This window comes from Prosopis cineraria, unplaced genomic scaffold (assembly GCF_029017545.1).
Source record: "Prosopis cineraria cultivar Desert tree isolate PC_DT_omini unplaced genomic scaffold, ASM2901754v1 PC3, whole genome shotgun sequence".
Lineage (NCBI taxonomy): Eukaryota > Viridiplantae > Streptophyta > Magnoliopsida > Fabales > Fabaceae > Prosopis > Prosopis cineraria.
Window position 1 is genome coordinate 38,277,794 of NW_026555334.1, and position 23,780 is coordinate 38,301,573.

The 23,780-nt window shown below is 31.7% G+C and overlaps 2 long non-coding RNA genes across 2 annotated transcripts; both read left to right on the plus strand.

Annotated features, from left to right (window-relative positions):
- The first annotated feature begins 501 nt into the window (after positions 1-501).
- LOC129305264 (uncharacterized) lies at positions 502-14,379 on the plus strand. The gene is made up of 2 exons (XR_008591946.1): positions 502-915; positions 14,059-14,379. It is a non-coding gene; the product is annotated as an uncharacterized LOC129305264 (long non-coding RNA).
- A 355-nt stretch (positions 14,380-14,734) lies between these two features.
- On the plus strand, positions 14,735-16,289 carry LOC129305265 (uncharacterized). Its single transcript, XR_008591947.1, has 3 exons — positions 14,735-14,846; positions 15,475-15,543; positions 15,997-16,289. It is a non-coding gene; the product is annotated as an uncharacterized LOC129305265 (long non-coding RNA).
- Positions 16,290-23,780: the final 7,491 nt, after the last annotated feature.

Genomic DNA, 23,780 nt, shown 5'->3' on the forward strand with positions numbered 1-23,780 from the left:
AAAATAAAACTACAAATGATGTGACAATTTTCAATCCATCCAAACAATTTATAAAGCTCATGACCATATCCAATTCGTTGTCATTAATAGAAATCTGTCAAATTGAGTTTAGTATTTTTTTTACTTAATTTTTTTTCAAAATTAAAAACAGACGCATGAATGAAGCCTAGCGAGATTTAAAAAAAGTGGGAAAATACTTCAGCCCCTTTTCCCCTTGTCATGAAGAAGAGTTCGAACTAAACTGTCGATAAAAAAGGCATTTAAAAAAATTAGTGAATTTTGTACTTTATATTTTTTTGGAGCTTAAACGAATTACTTTATCCATTCCAGCCAGTGCTGATTATCTTTGCTTCAACTAAAGTGTAAAACTTAATGATAATCATTTGTTTTGTTTTCATAAATAAATGAGAAGCTAAACCGCGTTGATATAAGGGTGTGTTTGAAGGATTTCAAATGGGAGTTGGGGGCAACTACAAGAGGAATAATTGTGTACCTAATTTTTTAAATGATCATGATACTCTTCATTCACACATAACTTCAAATAGTCCTCTCCTCCTTGGATTCTCTTTATCATGTGTGTTTATCCTCTTATCGTCTTGCCTCACCATCGTCATTCATCCATCATATCATCTCGCTCAACTCGCACTCAATGCTCCCTCGTCCGATGACCACAGTTCGAAGGTCATTCCCTTGGTTTCTTCCATTTGCAAGACGCTCTTCTTCTCTTGTCGCTTTGTTCATGTGTTCTTCGTTCGACTTCAATAGATCTAAGGCCACGCACATCAACGACCTTCATTCTGTCATAGATCATGGTGCTTCTTGTATTGTGGAGACATTTTGGAGCTTAGAGAAGGAAAAATCACTTCATGCATCTAAGTTCATCCCATCTGTCAGTTAATCGAGCTCACAAACTAGGTACGTCTTCATGCTCCTTCTGCTCTCATTTTTTGTGCTTTTTTCCTTACCTTTTTCATTCTATTATGCTTGTGAATGAGGCTTCCTTCTTCTTCTTCTTCTTTTTTGATGGAACATTGAATAATGATGTGCTTTGTTTTTATTTTGTTATGAATTTGAAGTGAATGGGTTTCAAATTTTGCTTTTCAACCCTTTCGCCTGCTATTCTAGAAAATGTCATTCGCAAGATATAGAAATGCCAATCTTTCACCTACTTTTTTGTTGTTCTTTACATGCATTGTGTGAATCCTAAGGACATTTTTACTCTGCTTGATTTGGAGCATCCTCTAGATCCACATATATCATGTAAATGTCCTTTTTTAGCTTGTTTGTTGTTCTACTGTTCTTTACACACATTGCTTGAGAGAAATAAATATTCCAATATCTAGCTTTAAGAATATGAATTAGGTTGTGCAATCAATTTGAATTGCCATTAGTAATCGAAGTATATTGGGTTCTTTTGATTATCTCAAGAAGCCTTGCGCCATCCTTTTAGAAATCAACAAATTATAAACAAAAGTAAACTAAAAAGAAAGCTTGTGTGAAATTTAAAGCTTTTTTTTTTAACTCTATATCATAATTACAGGTCATAGTGGCTTCTGACCATGGAAATTTATTTCACGCTTTTGCTCCAAAAAAAAAAAGATAGATAATTAAATAACGTGTAAATTGCACATACACTTCTCCTATTTTTAAAATGAGGTTTGCATATATTTTAAAAACAGACAAGAGACTACCACATTTACCAAGGTTTTGAAAATAAATAGGAAATCTATGAAAGGAAGAGGTATGGCACATATATGGATTTGCTTTAAGAATAGAGAATTGCATATACTCATGGCTAAGGTGCCAAATATTTTTGTCTCTACTTTATATGGATTTCTCTGTTACAAGAACATGCACATTATGCTTTTTTGCCTAGCCACTTAGTTTATAATTCAAAGCAAAGAATGTGAGCTCGAGTTGAACCTGTATGATCCAAACTTGTGTCAGAAAAGAGAAAGAATAAAATTGGCAGAGCTAAATCTTTGAAAGTAATCCTATTTACAATCTGTGGATTGAATGCTTCTTTATAAAGTAGAGGGAGATAGAAGAAAAAAAAAGCGTGGCAATTCACTTTTATTTACATGCTAAGATGAGATCCATTATTTTATATATTATATTTTTTAAACATTTCTAATTTATTATATTTGTATAATAAAAATTACCCCTTATCATAAATCAATATTCTTTTTTATCATTGCATATTCAAAAGCACAAATCATCATTAATTCAAACGATTTTTAGTTTATCAAATTGACTTTTAAAAAAAATATTTAAATATAAATTTCGTTACAACAACTGATTTTCACTGAATTAACTTTTGTCAAATAAATTTTTCACAAATAAACTTTTGTTAAATTGAAAACACATAACTCTGTTTGTGATCAACAATAAGGCAAAAGCCCAAGCATCTTTATTTACATAATACTAGAGGCAAGAGTCCTGAAGGCCCTTTTACATCTTGATACAACTATTGGCTAATCCTCTAGGAGGAACCTCAATAATACTACAATTAAAGTTATGACCAAGACCTGATTTCGCAATCTAATCAACACATATATTATTCTCTCTATGAACATGTTTCATAACGACTTGCCAATACTCATTAATTAAATTAAGAGCCTGGCGAAGTTGCCACTGTTGGACTTCATTACCATTTGATAATCTTGAACCATAGTAGCAAAGTCACTTTCAATGATCACCTTATTATAAAGGTCACGAGCCACTTGTATGCTATAGAAAAGCCCCTAGTATTCAACTTCTTTTGCTGTGTAAGTGAAATATCCTTCCTTTATAAATATAATTAAAATCATAATCCATGATAATCAAGGGATTAATTGATGGAGAGATTACTAAATTAAAATCATAATCTATGATAATCAAGGGATTAATTGATTGAGAGATTACTAAGTTTGTTAAATAATGGGATCCTAAGTTTTCATAGTTCAAAATATCTTAGAAACCATTTATTAACTTATAATCAAAGTAAAATAGTGTTATGAAAGCATGAGATACTTTAGAGAAATGAAAAGGGTTGAAAAATCTCAAGGTGATAAAAACATATCAATGTGCCACGGCTTGCACACCATAAATCACAACTCGTCATTCATAGTGTGATGCGCAACCACGGCGTGTTGCATGCATATGACAGCAATTCTATAGTAAAATTCGGGCAACTTCTGATGTGTCACATTTCTTTGTCCAACATTCGAATGAAATAATTTAGGTGTCTATAAAAAGCTTTCAATATAAACTAATTAATGGCATAAGTTTCACTTTTAAAACAAGTCACACTAGGGAGTTAGACGCCCAAATATATTTTCACAACTTTTCTCAACTTTCATAATTAAAAAGGTGTCTAAAATCCTATACAAGTGCTAAAAGCCATTCCTAGCACCTAAAATATTCATTGAACTTAGAACTATTTGGACAACATACAATATGCACAATTAAACCATTTTATGGAAATTTCACTTCTCAACCTCTTTAATACCAAAAAATAAAATGGGGAGATTTTAGCATTACATTTCAAAATATCATTCATATTGTAATCAAATGAACATTCATATAATTACACTAGTATTTTGACCCTATCAGTATATACAACTTATCATACACATCAACTCAGGGCCCAAAATACAAACTAGACATCACAACTAACTTTATAGTGTAAGTGTAAATAAAATGCATCATAATTGGCAATATTTAATCGATTACACAAAATAAATAAATCATAGAGGAATTACACTAGGAATACCCAGATTCCTAAACTTTTGGAGCTTTTTCCCTCTCTATACCAAAGCTAGAGCCTGTAAAATGTTACAGAAGAGAGGTGAGTCTAGCTACTTGGTAACTAAAGTAAACCTTACTTTAACAGATCTGATTTTTATCACAAATTTTTTCACAAAAGGAAACCTTCCCCCCTTTTTCTTTATAAATAAATATTTTTCTCAAAAATATAATTGTCCAAACAAACGATAATGAGATTAACAATTACCACTGGGTTTAGGGCAGATGAAGCCCAATAAACAATTTGTAGCAAGTTCAGGGTTCAACAACAATTTGTAGATATTATCAATGCTGCTACACACACATTTTTTTATACCATTAATATGTACAATCCAAAATAAATGGGCTTGGCCTAATATAAAACCAGTTCAAACAAAAAGATTAAGTAGTTTTAGTCAAATAACCTATAACAATTATATGAAATAAAATTTACATAGGGTTCCTAGGTCATGGCAATTATAATTACAAAAAATAAATAAAAAACCACGTGCCAAGCCAAGAGAAGGGAGCCTAAACTTACTTCTTTGGTGCCTTCCCTGTAGCTCCACTTGACTGCTCACTTAAAAAAATGATAAGAAGTAACATATGAGATTAAAATCCCAATAACAATTAGTTATTTTAAAATATACCAACATGCTTTTTGAAATTAGTTCGCAAACATATATATAAATATACATATGTATTTCACAATCAATACATAAAACAGGGAATGCAGGATTCACAATTATATAACAATTTTTAAATCAATATCAAATTCAAACAATAGTTGTCGCACCCGAAAAAATGCTACGCGGACGGCACGCGATCGGAGGTCCCGGCCTTCATGGCAGGAACCGGATCGAATGAGGAGTCGCCACTATAATTTTGAGGTAAATCTCAGAAAACCGTTTAATGAAGGATAAGGATAGTCTGCAAAATTAGAGAATAGATTCAAGAGTTGGTTGAGCGTGGGGAAGGTGTTAGACACCCCACGACACCCGTTCGTCAGAACGGTTACCTGAAGTTTGTTGTGCTCTATTAATATGGTTTTATAATTATTTTAATTATCTCTTTTATATTCATATGTTTGATATGAAAATGATAAGAATTAAGTGAGAAATATTTATTTATTTATGTGGGAGGATGGACTTGACTCAGAATCTAACTCTGAGGCCTACGTATCCTATGATGGGGATTAAAGTTCACGTAGTTTAGGTTTATAAGTTTGTTGGTGAAAATATTTTTTTGAAGAGAAATTAATTAGAAATAATTTATCATTTTGCAAATAAAATAATTTCTAAAATTTTTATATGTGTATTTTAAATTGTAAGAAGTAATTTAATTTTAATTATTTTCTCAATTTTTGAATTTTTAATAAAGAAAGGAAAGAGTTTAAAATTATTTTTTTATGTTTTATGATTGAGAATTTTAATCGCAGTACCTGCAGAACCTTATTAGTTCATACGGTAATGCAATTGCTCTAAATATTTGTGGAGATTCTGAAATCTCACACGATAAAAGAGTTTGGCAATTTAATTTATTTATTTATATTCTTATGTACATTTTTAAGTGTCAATAATAATTTTTTAAGTATGTATATATATGATTTATAGGCTCTTAATCATCATACTTGCAAAGCCTTATTGGCTTATACGGTAATATGATTTATCCTAAATATCTATGGAGATTTTAAAATCTCACACAATAAAGGAATTTAATTGATTTAATTTAATTAACTATAATATATATATATATATTTTAGAAACTTAATCGTTATATCTGCAGAGTCTTATTGACTCATACGATAATACAATGATCTTAGAAGCCTATAAAGATTCAAAAATCTCACGTGACTAAAAGACATAATCGGTAAATATAGTTATAATTTAAATACATTAATCTGGTTAATTAAGTTTCTTGAATTATATATTATATGATTATTTACAAAAATCACTTATTTACAATAGAGATTGAGAATTACTACATCTATGAGGACTTATTATCCCCATGATGATGTGATTAATTTAAGTCTCTATAAAGATTCTTGAAATCTTACATGAAACTTAAATAAATTATTAATTTGAATTATAAAAGGAGAGTTAATTTTAATACATAAGTTTTTCTCTCATATCTGTGAAATCTTATTAATTTACACAATACGAGATTATCCTGAATATTTGCAGAGATTCAAAGTCTCACATGATAGAAGGATTAAATAATATTCACTTTAAATATATTATAATGTGTAATTATACGACACATATTTTTGAATATAAAAATCTTAATCGTTATACCTGCGAAGCCTTATTGACTCACACGATAGCACGATTATCTTAAAGGTCTATAGAGTTTTAAAAATCTCACACGACCAAAAGATATAATTGGTAAATATAATTATAATTTAAATTCATTACTTTAATTAATTAAAATTATAAAAATATTTTATTTTATTTACAAAATTTATTTATTTATTTACCGCATAAATTGTGAATCATGATATCTACGAGAATTTATTATCCTACACGATAATGTGATTAATTTAATTCTTTACTAAGATTCTTAAAATCTCACGTAAGACTTAAATATTTATTATATAAAAAAAATTTAATAATGAGCCTTTGAAACTCATATAAATGCTTACAAGATTGATCCTCGTACTCAAAAAATCTTATTAATTTCCACGATATAGGATCATTTTGTGGGGATTTAATTTTTTTTATTATCAAAAATTTTTTCTTATGATATGGGTTGTTCAAAAACATATTCATTATATAATTAAGATTTTTAGCTTAACAGAATCTAATGTGTAAAAGTATGTCTAAGTTTTAATTATAGGTCGCTAAAATCAAATCTGTAGTGATATATCCATCACCTTCAACTACTGTACCTTATAACAAGCTATGCATACATTGAAATTAGGAAATGATATAATATAAGGCTACATGAAGTTATGAAAAACCTGTATTAGAACCTGTGCAGAATGAAGTTGATGGATCTTTCTACAAGTCCTTAAACTCCTTCAAGATGTGCTTCGAAGCCATATCACTTCCTCCAACTGATGGATCGAATCAGAACCTATGCATTGCTGGCAGCCAAACCCACATAACTCAGGGAAGAAGAAGAAGATAATCTCATTCAGTACCCACGTGCACGTGCATGCTCTGTTTTTACGTTTTCTTCTTTTCTATGAGTGTGCTGTTAATCTCTTCATCCCTTTGCTCATGTGTTTGAATGTCAATGAATATCTGAACACCTTCATATCAAAGTACTCCATCACTGTCCTCTCGCTCCCTCACTCTCCCTCTTTTATGCTCTGTTTTTATTCTCCTCTCTCCCTTTCCAGTTTCGTTCCATCTCTCTCTTTTCTTCCTCAGACTCGCCTCTCCCTCACGTTTCTGCTGTCTCTTTTTTTCTTTTATCTCTCCTCTGTTTTTTTACTTCTCGTGCTCTTTTCTTCCTCCTCTTCTCCGTGCTCTGCTTCTCATTTCTAGCTCTCTTTTTTCAGTTTTGAATCAGTGCTCCCTCCTTTTCTTTCCTCTCTTCCTCTCCTTTTCTACTGTCGTTTAGGTTTTTTGCTCCTTCTTCATGCTCTATTTTTTGTTTTCTCGTCCCTATGCTCTGTCTCTAATTCAGTTTTTCTTTCCTCCATCTCCTCCAGTTTTTCTCAGACTCGCTCTCTCCTTTTTTAGCCTCTCGTCTCTGTTTTTTTTGCTAGAACAGCCTCTTCCCTCGTCCTCTCGGCCTTTGTTTTTTTAGCCTCCAGCCTCTTTCACGTCTCAATTTTTTTCAATCTCCTCGTCCATTCCTGTCTTTCTTTTTCTTTTTTAATCTCTAGTTTTCTACGTCTGCTGTGACATATTAGTGCTTTTTCCTTTTCTCTAGCAAAAACCAGCTCTTCCCTATCTGTTTCACGTTCAGCCTTATATAGAGGATGGAAGAGGTGAATCATTACTCTCCTGCTTTGCTTCTTCTTTTTTCCTTCTTTTCAGCTGCATTTTCTGCGTGTGCCATGCTTTTCGTTTCCTTTTCCATTTGCTGTCTGCTTTTTGCTGTTCCCGAGTGTTTCTATTTTTGCTTCTTCTGTGTGTATGTCTAGTTTTTTTTCGCCTGCTCTCTGTTCTCTTTTCTGTTATGTGTTTCAAGCGTTCTCCTCTGTGCTGTGGCTCTGGTTTCGTGTGTTCATTGTGCACGCAAGCTTGACCTTGTTTTTTTTTTCTTTCTGGCATTTTGTGACTGTGTGCTTGCTTTGTAAAGCTTTTATGCCTGGCCGAAAGTTGTTTTCAAGCTACTCTCTTTTTATGTGCATGACCAGCGTTTTTTGCCATTCTTTTTAATGCTTTTTTTTAGATTAAAGGAGAGAAAGGAAAATCTAATTTTTAAAAAAAATATATATATATATATATATATTTAAATGGAGAACAAAAGGATTTAAGGAGAGAAATTTAAAAATATTTAAGTCTAAAAAAATTAATTTTTAATATCTTTGAATGGTTGAGATAATTTATGAGAGATTTTAAAAGACTTAAACAAGATTTTTTTTTGATTTTGTTAAAATTAGTTTTTTTAAAATATAATCCTAAAAAAGGATTAAATTTCATTTTGTATTTTTATATATTTTTTAGTTATTTATTATTAAATTTAAAAAATATCTAAACAAAATACGATGTTCACAACAGTGATACATTTTTCAACCTCACTTTTATGGCTCCCAACTCCCTTCTTACCGTTAGTTGGGGCCTAAACTGAGGTCATATTCGACCAAAAGTACATTGTCATCAGAATAGGACTCCTTTCCTTAAAAAGGAGGTACCCATCAACCTAAAATGTCAAAGACATTGGAACTACAAGAAAAAGGCCAACCACTATATACATAGTGAAGGCAAACCACGCAGCATAAATATTCAATCATCAATTCCAAGCAAATGATCACATTACTAGCCATCCTTTTTACCTCTTTTGTGTCACATAAAATAAATGTTACATTCCACAATAATATCACACAAGTATTAATATATATTTATATATATACAGTAATAAAAATCAGTATCTCAATATATGAAAGGATATTCTAATATTACTTTTTTTCTAAGCCATAACTAACTCAGATGTGTAGGGAACTTCTTAACTATAATAACAGATTAATTTATAACATCAAATGATATACATACCATTAGATACACGTGTGCTTGTAATTTATCAATTAAATAAACTATTCAACTAAACTTCTTAAATTTACAATTATATCCTTCCAATCTAAGTCCTTTTGATAAAAAATCCAAAATTAAGTTAAATTAACTTATCTAAATCCCAAAAACATAATTTAATCAATATAAATATCCTATACATTAGAAATCACAAATTTTATGGCAAAACCTTAATTTTAAACTCTCAAATCAGTTAATAGAATAAATCTAAACTGATAAAATTTAATTTATCTTTGCTAATTTATAGTTTTCATTATTAAAAGTCAATACTTACTTTAAGTTATAACCTTAAAATTTATTCTACTCATCAAAATTTTATTATCATTAAAAAGCTTTAGACGAGTAGAGAAATATTTATAAAAAAAGTTTTAAGAATTGAAATAGTTTTGAGCATGAAATCTTACCTCAAAATCATCTCAATTCCTTGTCCTCTCCTTTGCTTCTCTCTCTCTCTCTCTCTCTCTCTCGCTCATGTGCGTTGAGTGAAGAAAAGGCCAAATCAACAATTAATATACTCCCTTTCCACTGCCACTTCTCTATCATATTATATATATATATATATATATATTGTTTTCCTAATACTCCACCGCCTCTTCTCCTCTCTCTCTATCTCTATATATATGTATATTGTCTTATTATTATTATTATTTTCAATTTGTAAAAACAAATCTTAACACAAAAATTATATCATAAGTTAAAAAATCTCCTAATTAATTTATTTACCTTCAAACATTCTTCCTAATTTTTTATTAACTCTAAAAAATTTAAATTGAGATGTTACACCTACCCTATATTAACATGACTTGCCACAACTTAATAATGTGACATATCATATAAATACATATACATGATCAAACCATCCTTCTATCCTCCTTATTTTCTCTAATTGAAATCATAAGCTATAACATCAAATAGGGCTCTATTTGTGTAACCACACTACCTAAGCTCACCAATTATAGGGTGTGACCCGGTCAAAGATTACAGTACTCCCTCTTAGACCACAATTTTTCTCACTTTCAAATCTTTAGGGTGTCATATACCCTAAGTTAATCTCTTTCATAAACTGGTAGAGATAGGTAAGTTTTAGTCTCTTAACAACATATGGGACAAAACTATACCCTCATGCATTGAAAGGCAGCCAAAAATACTATATGAGTTTTAACTACTCCTTTTCACAATCTCATTTATTCATTATTAGCATATTAGGCTTACAATAATATGTTACCCAAGTAAGCATCTATATTATTTTTGCAAACATTTTCCACTTGATCAAATCATCAATTTCCCCATCAATAAACATTTATCCTATCACGCATATCACATTTCTTGTCCACAACATATGCATGTTCATAATTCAAAAATCATTTTAACTTTAATGTCACATTTCAAGTCAAATAAAACATTATGCACATTCACAATTCAAGCAATTATTAAGGCTAATGACATGCTTTCACATTCAAAAGTCAAATCATACAAGCTAATTTACACATTTTACAATTAACATTCCATTAGCAAATAATTACCCAAGATAGAGTTCTCCCGATTACCTCAAACCTTTGAGAGGTCAAGGTTTATCCCTCAATATTTAGCTTACAAGTTTGATTTTCCAAGCCAAAACGATGCCTAAATGCTTAATTTATAATTAATCAATTTTAAACTCACCAATAATGTCAAACACATTTTTCAACTCTCACTTTCCACTCTTAGAATATCCAAGGTCCATATTTCTCACATTTGGGCTTACTCGTTGGGTTTTTTTATCTATCTTTAGCTTTCAATATTATTAATGAGCCATTAAACTTTCACTAATGGCATTACAACTCTTCCAACAACCCTCATTAATGTCATTTTTAGATGTTTATAACATTTACCATCCAACAACCTTTAAAACTATTAATACTTTATTTAAATATTCTAAACAATTTTCATTACTCTATTTGAGTCAATGAATTTAGACTTATAACCTATATGAATTGAAAAAAATTTCACATTATCAAACCCTAATAAAAAAAACTTCAAGATAATGAAAAGGAGAGGGAGATTAAGGCTTCAGGAACTTACCTTAGGTGATATGAAACTTCAAACTCACTTAAATCCATCCCAATGTCGTGCTCTAGCAAAGCCCTCTTCATCCTCTTTGTTTCTCTCCCAATCCCTCTTTCTTTCCTCTATTTTTTGCATCATATTTGGGACTTAAGATTGCAGAAAATGGACCATGCGCTGTGGTACACACAGCACGTGCTGTGACACAAAACACAAAGATTTCCTTCTATCCTTTTGTCATCTGTACACAGTAGCAAACATGTTACACATCACGATACGTGGCATAGAGACACTTCTGTCGTGTTTTCTCGTCCTTTTGATGCTTGGGTGGCCCAACTTCACTTTGGACCCATAATTCGAGCTAAAATCACTACTGATTGCATATATTAGACCTCATGGCCACTTGCTACATTAAATCACTCAATTTTCATTATTAAACTTGATTAATTTCTTGATAATTCAAGAATTAAAATTTAGGATGTTACAGTAGGTAATCTAATGTCTCTATCCTTTAAAAAATTATTCAAAAGTAGAAGATTCTACTCTTCTGTAACATTTATAGCATCTATTACTTTCATGTTAATTAACTCATCAGGAGGCCACTATTTGCAATAATCAATTAAAGCTCCTCTATTAGGCAGCCATTTATCTTTCCAAAGTAGAGTCTCCTTCCATCTTTGATATCTTACTCAAGGAACTGTACAACACTGGGCTATAACTCAACTATAGTCCTCAAAAACACCGAATTATGGCTCTTAGTTATAGCCCCTTTAATAAGATCAATTTTCCTTTTATACTTACCACACAAAATGGAATTGCATAAGTTATCTAGGTTTGTGAAATGTTCCAGACAACTTTACACAGGAGGGCTTTATTTATGGTTTCTAACCTGTGCAATCCATAACCCCCTTGCTCTTTTAGTGTATAAAGGGTATTCTAGCTTAGTATGTGAACTCTTCTTTTTTCTTAGGAGAATTCCAAATGAAGTTTCGTTGAGCCTTTTTAATTTCTTTACAAACTCTAGTTGGAACTTTAATGTGCATCATGTGGTAATTAGGAATTTGGGCTATTACTGATTAGACCAAAATCAATTGTCTTGCCAGGGATAGAGTCTCTGCCTTCCATCTATTTAGTCTCTGCTGTACCTTTTCGATAAAGAAATTAAATTGCTACTTTTTTTTACCCTCTAGTATCCATTGAGCCAATATATTTACCTAGCACCTCACTTCTTGCAAATCTACTTGATGTAATTATTTCCACTAGCATATGAGAAAGCACATTATTAAAAAAAATATACTCATCTTATTAGTGCTTACCTTTTGGCCGAAAACATTGTTAAAAATATCCAACGATTGCTTCACTATATTCAACTATTTAATACTCACTTCACAAAAAAGGAAGAGATCATCTACAAATACAAGGTGTGTAACATCCTAAGTTTCCTCATTAGTAATCATTTATATTTTTAAGGGTAATTTGATCAATTTAGATAAATTGTTATTTAGCGAGACTTATGGAGATTAATATAGTTTTTGGATTCTTGGACAGCCTTATAAAAGGGCCGAGTTGAGGTTTAAGTGGGCCATAGCACGAAAGAGAGTTTAAAATTTTATAGGGCTTTCTGTGCCATATGCCCTGGGGGCGAGTCAATGCGTCATGGCACACGTGCAAAATCTGCACATATCAGACACGAAAAAATAGATCAAAAACAAAAGAGAAAAAAGAGAGATACCGAGAGAGCGATGGAGAAAAGCTTTCGGTCTACTAGGACACGATCTCTAGGCTACTTTGAGGGCATTTAGAGCTTGAATCACCATTGGGTAAGTTTTACATTCCCTCTTCTTCCTTTTTTATGTGAAAATCTGAATATTTAGGCTAATGGGGGCTTTGATTTTGATTTTCTTAGATTTAGACTAAACCCATTAGTTTATTTAAGATTTTGGGAGGTTAAATTAAGCTTCTAACTTTAATTGTAGTGATTGAGAATTTTTGGTAAGGGTTTGGACGAATCCTAAGTATAATTTAAAGATTTTGAGACAATGTGGGATATTAATTAGTGAAATTAGTGTGTTAGAATGTTTAATAGGATGGTTAGAGTATGTAGAAATAGTTGGTATTATTAGAAAAGGAACTTGAGTATTTTAAGCACTTAGAACCTAGTGAATTCAGAGTTATTCAGAGTGATAATTGAGCGTTGCTCGAGCCTTATCGTGCATATAAAAAGTGTGGAGCTAACGTTGATCCATGGTAACCCTTTTTGTGTGATAAAAGGTTGAGGTAACCATATAGTTTATTGTGTTTATTAATTATTGAAACTGTATAGAAGTAATTTTAAATGATAAAGTTATAGTTTTGAAGAGTTTTATGCATAATTTGACATTGTAAATGATTTTTACATAAAAAAGTATTTTATAAATAGTTATTATTTCTAATTAAAATGTATATACTATGTATATGAGTGCGATGTGAAAATGTGATGAAAAGTAGTGAAAATTATGAAAGAGCATGATTATAGGGGGTGGGAGTTCCCCCGAGATATGTGGAAATTTATGGGTGTGGAGATATGTGAGTGAAAAATTCATATGGTCAAGCTGACACCATGGGACATCTGGTACAGCATTATATGAGATTGTTACCATGAGACATCCGGGCAGTCTGGCAACTCCCTAGTACCCGTTAGGATGCGATTAGGAGTCAACAATGTCTCTATCATAAGTGTGTGAAGAGGAAAAAATCATAGTCTGTGGGTAGGTTAGATTACCTTTGGCTAGGTATTTCTACTATTGAAAGTGTGCTCGGGTCAACAAGTAGTTGAACCAGGAGAGCTTATAGTTTCATGTTAGGGAGCATTGGAGGTTCGGTGGTTAGATGATCATATTAGTATAAAACTATATGTTTTCTTGAGAAGAGATACATATATCTCATAATTATGGTATGCTTGTTATTACTATGGTTTTGATACTTTTTCATGGTTATTTATGGTAATAAACATTTGATGAACTATATTGATTACTGAGATGTTTATCCCTGTGGTTATATTTTACAGGTAAAGGCTCCGGTAGGGGTAAGGGGAAGAAAGGAGCATCTGAAGAGTGAAGAGCATTGTAGTATAGCTCTTCCCTTTCTCTTTTTTGGTTTTGTAATGAATATTATCACTAAATATTGCTAACTTAGGAACATGACATTGTTTGGATATCACTTATATGAATTTGTGATAAGTTGTATATCTTGGTCCAAGAATGGTGTTATGGATTAGGTGTGCTTGGCCAAGTTACTTACATGTAATATATGTCAAGTGTTTTGAGTGTCAAAATGACCAATTGATTAATGTGTTGAACTTTGTTCACCATGTTATGTTATTGTCCAATGGAAGTTTGGTGATCATTTTGAGCGTGATTGCTTAATTGTATGATATGAATGGATTTTTATGTGGTGTGTGGTCTATTTGAGGTGGTCAAGGTATCTTTTGTAACATCCCAATATAAATTTTAATAGTTAATTTGGGTTAATAGAAATTTTAAAAAAAATAATTTAAAAAAAAATAATTAAAAAAAATAATATTATTAAATTATTATTATAATAATAATAAAAAAGGTGTAAAAACAAGAAAGAAAGGAAGAAAACGTGAACGCAGCCGCCGCCTCAACAGTAAAATATAATAATAATAAAAAAAAGAAGAAGAAAGAAAGAAGAGAGAGAAAAGAATAAAAAAATGTGTGGGACCCACTGAATTTTTATAAAAACTCACCTTCCTTCATTTCCTCATTCATTCCTGCGCGCGAGCTGAGGCGGAGAGAACGCGAGTCACCGGTGCGAAATATCTAAATTTTTAAGGTAAGAGTTTTTAATAGGATATTTAGGGTGTGATTTTAAGCTTTTCAAGACTAAGTAAGTGTTCTAAAATTTTTTCTTAGTCATCCTTTTTCTTTGGTTTCTGAGTTTGTAGTGGTAGAAAATTTAAGATCTGGAAGAGGGATGAATTTATGTTGAATAAATATGATTTTTGAGGTTGTCAGTAGTATAATAAATGTTCTAGAGTATAAATTTATTGATGATCTTTGAATATGTGGCTTATGGATCAAATTCTAAACTAGATCTGAAAATATATGTTGATTTATTGAGGTTTAGATGATTATTTGGGATGAGAAATGAATTATTATTGCTATAGGATTATGATTCTAAGCTAGAGGCTTAATTTTTAATTTTTGGGTATTTTAGGTACGAATTTATGAAATAAAAAGAAAATTTTGATAATAAAAATTAGTTTAGAAGTTGATTTTTAGATTATTAATGTTTATTGATAATTAAAAGAGGAGTTAAAAATTTTACTTAATAGTATTGACTCTAGATTTGTATTAAGATTGAGATTAGAAATTATGTTATATTTTAATTCTATTATTAGAATTATTTTATTAGTTTCAAAAATTGAAACTAATATTTATAAATAATATGTTATTTGTAGATTGTATTACTGGTGAAGATTGTGGTGAGAGAGAAATTTTAAGGAATAATTTATTGAAAAAGCCACAAGGTAACCATGCTTTTAATTTGTGATTAGTGTTACTTCATGTTAATTGGGTGATTATTGAGAAAATTATGAATTTTGTAATATTGTATAATTGTGCAATATTATTATGAATTTGTTTAATTATTGTGGGAGGTATTGGGAGACTTGCTATTATTGTTGTATTTATGTGCCACGTGGTACGCCCCTATTGGAGCTCAATAGGTGGCTTGTAAGGGCTCGGGCTAATCTACCTTTGGCCGGGTAATTTAGCACCGAGTGAGGGCTACGGCTCGAGGTTAATGGAGGGATATAAGGATGGTTGTTTGTGTGTATTGTAATATTTCTTATATTTGTTGGAATTATATTATTTTTAATTCTCACTTAGTAAGCACACACTTAACTGTTTGTATACACTATCATAAATTGGCTTTGGTTACTGGGACTTTTGAGTCTCATTATGTGGTTAACAATTTTCAGGAGAAGAGCCACGAGTGACACGTGGAGGAGTCCCAGAGGCTTAGTGGTATAGATCCACTGTCTCTTTTGGGTATTTAATTTATGATTTATAATGTGTTATATTGCCAATATTAGGACTTTTTTATGTTTATTGTCAATTATATGAATATATAAATGTAATCATGCCTTTCAAACTATTTCTATTTTTGGTACAATTTGGATGACTGTAATTTTAATATTTGGTTTACTTTGGATTGGTTAAAATGGCATGATTATAAGGCCAAATAACTGGCTTGTGTTGAAAATTGACTAAATTGCTTATTTTACTTGTTGGGAGTATAAGGATGGACAAATGTGATTTAGTTTACTTGTTGGAGTATAAGGATGGACAAATGTGATTTAGCCTAATGGCATGTGGGAGGTAAAAATTTATCTGAAATGTTATAGTATGTAAGTTGGAGCCAATTATAAAATATTTTATATCGAAATTATTGATATAAAAATGTGTTGGGTGGCTGTAACCCAACTATGGTTGAGTTAAATTATTTAAAAAAAAAATTTGGTGTGTTACATCTTTAATGCTAATGGCATTGTGTATTGTGAGTTGGACACCATAGTATGTGTTTTGTTGTGAAAACAAATCATTTTAAGTTCAGGTATCCATCTTTTAAATGAATGATTATTTGAATATGAGACCCATGCCATTAGCTAGAAGGCTCAAAGAGCTTCATGTGGACACTTGAGTTACTCAAATCGGATATCAGATGGTGAAACGGCACGCTCCGAAAGTTCAGAGATGCCATGATAGCAATCTGCTGTCATGACGGCAGGTGCGTGCTGCAGCGCAAGAGACCTACGAGGGATTCATCCTTCTGTGCCCTCTACAACAGCAGATAGACCAGATGAGGGCAAAATAACTTGTTTTATTCTATTTCGAAGTGAATTGATTCCCATGCTTCCGTATTTGCTCTTAATCAATTTTTAACCATGGTTTGAGCTCAAACAATATTTTAAAAGGGTTTTTCTTGGGATCCCAATGTTTTTAAACTAATTATCTTTAAACCATTAAGTTATGCTAACTTCTTTAGATAATTTTATTAAATTCTAGTTATCACAACGATGTGTGAGTGGTGTCCTGGTAATGTCAAGGCAAACATTATAAGGTGGGAGATCAGAACTCCTCTTTTTCCCATCCTAATATGTTTCCATCTATTATTAGAAACAACATCCATTATAATGTGAGAAAGTTTATAAATACAAAGAACAAAAAGATAAGGTAAGAGAAAGTCTCCCTGTCCAAGACCTCTTGAAGGGGTAAACATATCCATTTTAGAGACATTCCAAAGAATCAAAGTAGTAGTAATTGTCACATATTTTATCACCAACTCTTTGAAATGATAGGAAAAATCTATCTTTACAAGCACTTTCTACAAGAACTCCTAGTTGGTTCTATCATAAGATTTTTCAAAATCAATTTTGATAGCCATAATGTAACATCCTAAGTTTTTTCATTAGTAATTATCAGTATTTTTAAGGGACAATTTTGTCAATTTAGATAAATTGTTAATTTAATGAGGGTTAAGGGAGACTAATATGGTTTTTAAATTCTTAAACAACCTTAAAAGAGGGCTAGGTCGATGTTTAAGCGGGCTATGACACGAGAGAGAGTTTAAAATTTTGTGAGATGTTCTGTGCCATGTGCCGCGGTGGGTGTGTTAATGTGCTGCGACACACGTACAAAATCTGCATTATCAGACGTGAAAAACAAATCAAAAATAGAAGGAAGAAAGAGGGATAACAAGATAGTGATGGAAGAAAGCTTGTGGTCTGCTAGGGCATAATCTCTAGGTTACTTTGAAGGCATTTGGAGCTTGAATTACCATTGGTTAAGTTGCACCTTCCCTCTTTTTCCTCTTTTATGTGAAAATTTGAACATTTGGGGTAATGAGGGCTTTGATTTTGATTTCCTTAGGTTTAAACTAAACTCATTGGTTTATTTAAGATCTTAGGAAGTTAAATCAAGCTTCTAACTCTAAGTTTATGAGTTTTATCGTGATTGAAAATTTTTGGTAACAGTTCGGATGAACCCTAAGTATGATTTAAGAATTTTGAGACAATATGGGACATTGGTTAGCGAATTTGATGTGTTGGAATGTTTAATAGGATGGTTAAAGTGTTCGGGTATGGTTGATGTTGTGAGAAAAAGGAAATTAGGTATTATAAGCACTTAGAATCTAGTAAATTTAGAGTTAAGTGGAGTGATAATTGATGATTGTCACTTGATTGTGTAGATTAAGCGTTGTTCGAGCTATATTGTGTGTATAGAACGTGTGGAGCTAATGTTGAACCACGGTAACCCTTTTGTGTGTGACAAAAGGTTGAGATAATGGAATAATTTACATTAATTAATTATATAATCTAACTGTTTGTGAATAAATATGTTGATTTGAACAACTTGAGGTTTGGTAATCTTACATATTGTGAAATGTGATTTTTTTTTATGCATGAAAAATCTACAAATTATGAAGAATGATGAAAACTATATATATGAATGAGTTGAGAAATTTGTAATGTATATGTGATATATATGTTGAGTATGGGCATGATCATGTTAGGGGGTGGGAGTTCACCCGTAAGAAGGAGTAATAGAAGTCTATATGGCATATATCTCCTTAGTATCTAGTGAGGCACGATGCTGGAGATTTTTTCCTTAGTATCCATGCGGGATATGACGTTTGAGAGTAACGCTCCTTAGCATCAATGATGCAGTGTTGGAGTAATGACACCTCAACTTATGTGCAATAGGGGAAAACTGTAATCTAAAAGTGGAATAGGACACATTTGGCTGGGTGATCCTTCCACTGAAGGTGAACTCAAATCATTGTGAATACGTACTTAGTCTAAGAGCTTATGATTTTAGTCAGGGTGATATAGAGGCTTGTATGGTAGAATGATCATACTAGTGATAAAAGATATATATAATAATGAAAAAAGTATGTGGTGATTTGCTAAATGTATATTTTGGAAGTTTTATAGTTTTACTCTCTTATAGTTGTGCATGTTAATTATTAATAGTGAATTATTCTATTACTGAGATGTTTATCTCACCCCGTGATTATATTTTACAAGTGAAGGCTCTGATAGGAGCAAGGGGAAGGAAGGGGCAATTGAAGAGTGAAGAGCGTTATAGTATCACTTTTCCCTTTCTCTTTTTAGTTTTGTAACGAATATTGCCACTATATATTGCCAATTTAGGAACATGACATTATTTTGAATATCACTTGTATGAATTTGTGATAAGTGTATGTATCTTGGTCTAAGATTAATGTTATGGATTAAGTGTGTGTGTGTTTAGCCAAGTTACATTTACATATGATATATATTCTAAGTGTTTTGAGTGCCAAAATGACCAATTGATTTGTGCATTGAATTTTATCCGCCCCATTGTGTTATTGTCAAATGGGGATTTTGTGGTCATTTTGAGTACGATTGCTTAATTGTGTGTCATGATTGAATTGTTATGTGGCATGTGGTCCATTTAAAGTGGTCAAGGTGTCTTTGGGGCTAATAGCATTTGGCATTGTGAGTTGAACACCTTAGTGTGTGTTTTGTTGTGATAATAAATCATTTTGAGTTCAGGTGTCTATATTTTAAATAGATAATTATTTGAGTGTGAAATTGGTGCCATTAGCTAAAGGGCTCAAAGAGCTTCGTGTGAATACTTGAATCAGCCAAATCAGATGTCGGATGGCGAAATGGCGCACTCTAAAAGTTCGGAGGGATGTCATGATAGTAATCTACTGTCATGACAGTAGGTGTATGCCGTGGCATATTAAGCCTTCAAGGGACTTATTCCTCTATGCTATTTGCCACAATAGATGAACCAGTATTTACTGGAAAATGGCATTTTCAACCTAATTTTGATGTGGTTTGTTTCCCATGCTTCCGCACTTGTTTTAAACTAATTTTTAACCATCTGTTTCATGGTATGCTTAATCTCACGAGCAATAATAATATTGTCTTGTATATTTCTTCCAGGAATAAAGCTAGATTGGAAAGGTGACACTAAGTTGTTTATTAAAGGTTTGAGTTTATTGATAATGATCTTGTTTAGCCTTTTATAACATTACACAATGAGATATGTTTAAATTGCTAAACACGTTCAGGATTGTCCACCTTAGGGATAAGAATCAACAAGGTCTAATTAACATCAAGAACCTTGTTAGGCTCCCTTTATAAATTCATGATAAGGCCACAGACATTCCTCCCAATGATATCCCAATCTTTTTATAAGAAAATAACTTGAAAACCATCCTCATCTGGGCTTTTAAACTCATTCATGGAGAAGAAAGCTCTACTAATCTCTTCTTTAAAACATTCACATGACCCCACCACTGATTGGTTTACAACTAATCCCTAGATATAACATCTTCCTTGAAGATGAGTTGAAAGAAAATCATAAAGAGTTCTTTGATCTTGCATTCATTATCAACCCAAGTCCTTTGATCATTCTGTAGGACAGTAACCTTATTAATCCACCTCTTAATAAGGGTTTTAGTATGATAGTTGTAAAACCTTCAATAATTAAACACATAATTATGACATAGTTAACCTTAAGGCAAGCTACCATGATATTTATAACTAATTTAACAATAAAAGATGTCATGGAAAGAAAAGGATCAATATTGGCTATATACAAACTCAAAGGCTAAGTAAGAAAACCATGTGGAGATGAGATTCCATAAATCACTAAATCTCAAATTTGAGCTTAAAAGGTTATTTAGCTGTTATAAATCAGAGTAAAAAGTGTTTGGGAAGCATGAAAAATAATTAGAGTTGAAAACAAGTCAAATGAGGTAAAAAAAGTGTCATTTTTGCTTAACAGGGGTACTTAGCTGCAGCCAAAGAACATTAAGCTTTGTCCAACACTTCTAATGAAGTTTTAGCTACAGCCAAATGGTTTTGGGAAGTCTTTTTAGCTGCAGTCAAAGATCTATAAGTTGTGGCCAAAGGTATACTGTCATGATAGTTACCTAATTACGAACTTCCGACACAAATAACTTTTTACTTGGATCTCTGATTGAGGTGCTTTGAGCACCCACACATCAACAATTTCATAATGTAGCTGATGATTTTGGTTTCATGTCATTGACATTAGATGAAAAATTTAGACATTTGGGACCATAATTTCATATTGTTACTTCTAAAACCATCAACTGAGTCTCCAAACTCACACCATAAGCCATTAGCCCTCACAAGGGCTTGAACCACACTCAATAATTCTAATACACTTGTCTAAATAGTCATAAGCATCAAACAACTCCTAGTACAATAATTGACCACCCAACCACCATAAAGCATAAAACGAGGGGGTGAAAATGTAATCATTTGCATTCAAGCTAAATAATCACCCAAAACATGTAAATTTCATTTAACTAGTGAAAATATACTTGTTCAAACTATTTTGGCACACTACCATAGTCAAATTAGAGATTTGGACCCTACTATGGCTTATATAATCCAAAAATGACCAAATATAATATTTAAGGTTACAAATACAAGTTGACTTCAAATAAACATAAATCAATATGAAAGACCCCTAATAGAAAAATATTGTATTCAAATTACACATAAAAGATAAAACTAGAGACATTATAATTGATTAATTGGTCTCTAGCTTTAGAGGCCTTCCTATTGTTCTTAACTTGATTCTTACTTGTAAACATTAAATTACAGGAGTGAGATATACATCTCAGTAATTTTAATTAAGCATATTAAAGTATTGCAATTATAACAATTAAGCGTTTAATATCACATAAGGCAAACCAACATTATTCATAATGAATCTTTATAATGTATTTCGCATGATCAAATGCAATTATCTTATACCACTCCTTATATCATTTGACTGAATCCATATGCTATTATTTTATATAGGTCTAGCCCATGTGACTAGACTAGCCCTGCTCTCCAATTCTGGGGGGTTGCTCAGCCAAAAGCTCTCACACTTACTCTCAGACAGTGGATTCTCCTTACTCGAATTTCAAGGTGTCATAAGTGCCCGACTCACATTATTCAATCTAAGATTGGTGATACTGAGCATCATGCCCGATCCATACCATACTCATAGGTTGTTGGCAATACAAAGAACATAAAGTAATGAAGTATGCCAACCATTATGCGTAAACTCAGTGAAGGCTACACCATGTGTATTTTCTATCATAATCCCTCTATTATGTTAAAGTGAACTCCCACCTATTATGATCATGTAAGTTCAATCAACAAATGCGAATATAAACTCATGCATATCATAGTAATTCATCATCCTCATAATTTCTAGAGCTTGCATGCTTATCACAGTTTACACCACATTATAGTTTACAATGGCTGGTTATATAATCAACTTATAGCCAATCTAGGCCCATAATTCACATTTTAAATACCAAATAACATCTCTATAAACATAATCATCAAGCATTTCATCACAAATATGCATGCTTACCACATCTCTTCCAACATCATCAATTACAACCACTCATCATGTTGATACATTCATCTTATAAGCAATCCATGCTTAACATGTATATAAATATAATCACTAAATACTTCATCACAATAAGTCATGTTTTATATTTGGATATTAGTTCAAAATCAACATATTTATTCATAAACTCATTTCAATTTATCCGTCATAATGCTTAAAGTGTAAATGCAAACACAATGATATACTATACTTAAATTTCTAGTTACCTTAACTCTTGGTTTACCAATCAAAAATACCAGTAAATATTAAATAAAGCCTTCAATTAGCTCAATAGCACTAACAGTGGTTAATTTACAATTAACCACATCAATAATCATTAATGACTAATTATCTTTAATTAACTCTAGTCAAAGCCTAAACTTAAAAGTCCTATTGGGGTCATTTACCCGCAACCAAATCTTTTTTTAGGTTCTATTAATTCACTTAAACTCCTATTAGTCTCTCAACACCATTAATAACACATAACCTTCTTAGCTAACTAATTAGTTCTAAGGTTTACTTCAAACCTCACTTTTGAATCCTAAAACTTCATTAGCACCATAATCCAAAGATTATATACTTAAATAAACATTCATTAATCCCATTGAAGTCAGAATTCTAAGCAAAGTCACAACCTTTTTTTGGATTCTCAAAGAACTACCTAAAAACAATGATGAAAATGCACGAGATAGGAAAGGAAGAAGTTATAGGCACTTATCTAAATGATTATAAGATCCAAATAGATTCAATTAAACGTCTACAATAAACTCTAATGGAGCCCTCTTCATTCACCTTCAGACTCCAACTTAACTCTCTAATTTTTTGAGCTAAAATGCAAATCTAAAGGCTTAAAAATTGAGTTTTGGTTGCGGCCAATAAATCTTTGGCTGCAACCAAAGATCAAAATTCCAAAGTTTGAATACTATCCATCTAATTGGGCCCAAATGTGACCCAATAGTATCTAAGTCCAATTCTAAGCTTTAACTAGGATTCAATAGACCGATTAGCTGTCCCTGCATTATCTTTTAATCCGTGTTAACTCTCAATTATCTAATTTGTCTTTAATTACCTAACTAACCTTAACTTAAATTTTCCATAATGTTATAACAGTACCTTGTGTTACGGTCCCCCTGAGTAATCCACTCTACTCTAGACTTTAGATACCATATAAGCTCCTTTTGAGCCAGTTTCAACTCTAACTCTTAGGAGAGTTGAGCTCTAAGTCTTCAAGATAAGGGTTATTTTGGTTATTTAACGCCTTTTGAATACCCCCCAATTTATT